At 37.6% G+C, this 3,942-nt stretch overlaps 1 pseudogene; it reads right to left on the reverse strand.

Moving 5' to 3' along the window:
• Positions 1–791: 791 nt before the first annotated feature.
• LOC118845920 lies at positions 792–1,260 on the reverse strand (annotated as a pseudogene).
• Positions 1,261–3,942: the final 2,682 nt, after the last annotated feature.

A 3,942-nucleotide genomic window follows, 5' to 3' on the forward strand; every position in this document is an offset into this window, starting at 1 on the left:
TTTATATGTATGATGTGAAAAATGTGGTCACTTTACAATATCATCTGTGAACGCTGTGTTTTTTTTCCTACTAATACTGTCATTGAGGAAATTACTTATGAATATATAATTAGTAATTTCTCTTTCTTGTTTACCTTTTCATACTTCTCTTGATTCTTGTGTTTGAAAGTCAAATTTTGTATTCAGCTCTGGTCTTTTCACTGAGAAACCTTGAAAGTCCTCTATTTTATTGAAAATCCATATTTTTCCTTGGAGCATGATACTCAGTTTTCCTGGATAGGTGATTCTTGGTTTTAATCCTAGCTCCATTGACCTCTGGAATATCCTATTCCAAGCCCTTCGATCCCTTAATGTAGAAGCTGCTAGATCTTGTATTATTCTGATTGTGTTTCCACAATACTCAAATTGTTTATTTCTGGTTACTTGCAGCATTTTCTTCTTGATCTGGGAGCTCTGGAATTTGATGACAATATTCCTAGGAGTTTTCTTTTTGGGATCTTTTATTTATTTATTTATTTTTTCTGGAGGTGATCAGTGGATTCTTTCAATTTCTATTTTACCCTCTGGCTCTAGAATATCAGGGCAGTTCTCCTTGATAATTTCTTGAAAGATGGTATCTAGGTTCTTTTTTTTTGATCATGGCTTTCAGGTAGTACAATAATTTTTAAATTATCTCTCCTGGATCTATTTTCCAGGTCAGTGGTTTTTCCAATGAGATATTTCATATTGTCTTCCATTTTTTCATTCCTTTTGTTCGGTTTTATAATATTTTGATTTTTCTTTTATTTTTTGTTCATTCTAGAAATTTAATTACAGCCATGTAATTTTTACTCTTGCATTTTCTCAATATCTTCCTTATATTTGCCCTTTTTCTTTCCTACTTGGTGAGATTTGGCTTTCTGCTCAAGGATCTTTTGCGATCTTTGTCCAGGTAACCTTGGGATTACCACCTTGCTGGGATGAATGCCCACGTGGACAGTTGTACCATTAGCCTTCTCCTGCTGCACACGCTCAATGTAGATCACATATTTCTTTCTGTAAACCTGGACCACCTTGCCAATTTGCTGACCTTTGTGGTGTCCTCGAACAACCTGGACCTCATTGTCCTTCTGGATGATCATGGTGCAAGATGTTGTACTTCTGTCTCAGCTCCCTCAACAGAGGGGAAGACATGATTTTCCTCCATATGTGGGAGGGGGAATTGAAATGCCTCTTGCAGTTCTTGCTTCGGTCTGAGGTCACAAAGGGATTGAACTTCATTTTGACCTCAGAGCCATGGTGGAAGAACAATTTTGATTTTTCATAAAGGCCCTAGCTTCTACTTGCTCCAATCTAATTTTTAAGATAGCATTTTCTTCAGTAGTCTTTTGGACTTCCTTTTTCATTCCACTAATTCTGCATTTCAAGGCATTCTTCTCCTCATTGACTTTTTGGAGCTCTTTTGCCATATGAGTTAGTCTATTCTTTAAGGTGTTATTTTCTTCAGTATTTCTTTGGGGGGTCTCCTTTAGCAAGTCATTGACTTGTTTGTCATGGCTTTCTCACATTACTCTCATTTCTCTTCACAGTTTTTCTTCTACTTCTCTAACTTGCTTTTCCAAATCCTTTTTGAGCTCTTCCATGGCCTGAGACAAGTTCATGTTTTTCTTGGAGACTTTTGATGTAGGCTCTTTGACTACGTTGACTTCTTCTGGCTGTATGTTTTGGTCTTCTTTGTCACCAAAGAAAGATTCCAAAGTCTGAGTGAATCTGAGTCCATTTTCACTGCCTGGCCATGTTCCAAGCCAACTATTGACCCTTGAGTTTTTTGTTTGGGTATGACTGCTTGTAGAGTAGAGAGTACTTTGTCCCAAGCTTGAGGGGCTGTGCTGTTATTTTCAGAGCTATTTCTACACAGCAAGTTCTGCCACACCAGCGCTCTTCCTCCCCCAAGTACCCCCAACTGGGAATGGGACTCAGATCTTAAGCAGGCTCTGCACTCCCCCTCTGATCTGCCACTTAATTCCTCCCACCAGGTGGGCCTGGGGCTGGAAACCACTGCAGCTGTAGTTCTGTCCTCAGAGCTGCACCACCCCTGCTGCCCCTGGGGCAGTGGCCAAACTGAGAAATCCTTTCACTCTGTCTCCACAGCTTTTCCCACTAACCTTCTATGTTGTCTTTGGTGTTTGTGGGTTGAGAAGTCTGCTAACTGCCACAGCTCACTGATTCAGGGAGCTAGGGCCTGTTCCACCTGGCTCCTGGTCTGGTTGGTCCTGGCACAGCCCATGCTGGGCTCGACTCTGTTCTGCTCCCAGCTCCGGGTGATAGACCCTTCCTCCTGACCATCCAGGCTTTCCTGGGCTGGAGCCCTGCTTCCCTGTGCTATTTTGTGGTTTCTATAGCTCTAGAATTTGTTCATAACCATTTTTATAAGTTTTTGGAGGGACCTGGGGCGGAGCTCATGCAAGTCCCTGGTTTCCACCCACTATCCTCACTCTGCCCTCTAGTTCCCCACTTTCCTGAAACTCATTAGTGTCAATTCAACTTTCTATGTACTTCTCAACTGTTATATTTTATTCTATGCATTACAGCTCTTCTTTTCTTCATGGGGAAAGGAGGTTACTAGCAAAATTTTACATATTGTTTCCATCTGTTGTAAATTCCTATAGAACATAAGCCCCTTGAATGTAGTGACTTTCAATGTTATCTATCTTTCTATCTATCTATCATTCATCCATTTATTGTTTCTTTCTTTCATTTATTCATTCATTCATTTATTTATTCATATATTCACCTATTGATCCATCTATCTATCTATCTATCTATCTATCTATCTATCTATGTATCCATCTATCTATCTGTATCTTCAGTGTTTAGTATACTCCCTGGAATGCAATAATTAGTAAATAAATGTGTATTGAGTTGAATTGACTGGAATTATTTTCCTTCCAGATCTATCTTGAAATTCCCTCTATCTAGAGATATCTACTTTGATTTAAATGGCTTTCTTCCCCAGCTTTCTTCAAACTATTTTTGACCTTCCATTCTTTCTCTCTATTTTTTTTTAATTTCATTCTCCTCATGAACTTCTGCAATCCTTCTTTTGAAGATTTTGCAAATAATTTGATATTCTAAACAATTTCTGCACTTGGTTGCTACAGCTACTTTTTTGGTCATTAAATCATGCCTTTTCTTCCCAAGAATATATATATGTATGTATATATGTGTGTGTGTATATATATATATATACATACACATACACACATACGTATGTATGTATATATATATATATATATATATATATATATATATATATATATATATATATATATATATATATATGTGTGTGTGTGTGTGTGTGTGTGTGTGTGTATTTTTTTTCAGTCTCCTTGCTATGGATTATGGTGTTCCCAGTGCTTTCCTTCATTTTGGGCCTGAATTGATCTTCAACCCTATAAAACATCTGGTTCTGAACCACAATCAAATCATTGTTACTCATATTGTGTCAGTCTAGCCCCTTCTAACTCCATGTACCATCCCTATACTTTTAAAACACACAGACACATGTCTGTGTGTGTATATATATATATATATATATATATATATATATATATATATATATGTATATATATAAGCTATACACTATATATAATTTTCTATCTGTCTATCTATCTATCTATCTATCTATCTATCTATCTATCTATCTAATCTCCCTGCTCACAACTTTCTTACTGGTTGTTTCATCCAATTAGAATGTAACTCCAATAAAAGGAACATGTGCTGCCTTTCCTTTTGAACTGTGCTTAGTATTTATTCAGCCATTCAGCTGTGTCTTTGTGACCCCAGTTGGGGTTTGCTTGGCAAAGATACCGCAGTGGTTTGCCATTTCCTTCTCAACTCTATTAAGGCAAACAGACGCTAATGGACTTGCCTAGGCTGACACAGCTAGTGAGTGTCTAGGGC

The sequence above is a fragment of the Trichosurus vulpecula genome, chromosome 4, assembly GCF_011100635.1.
Source record: "Trichosurus vulpecula isolate mTriVul1 chromosome 4, mTriVul1.pri, whole genome shotgun sequence".
NCBI classification, from domain to species: Eukaryota; Metazoa; Chordata; class Mammalia; order Diprotodontia; family Phalangeridae; genus Trichosurus; species Trichosurus vulpecula.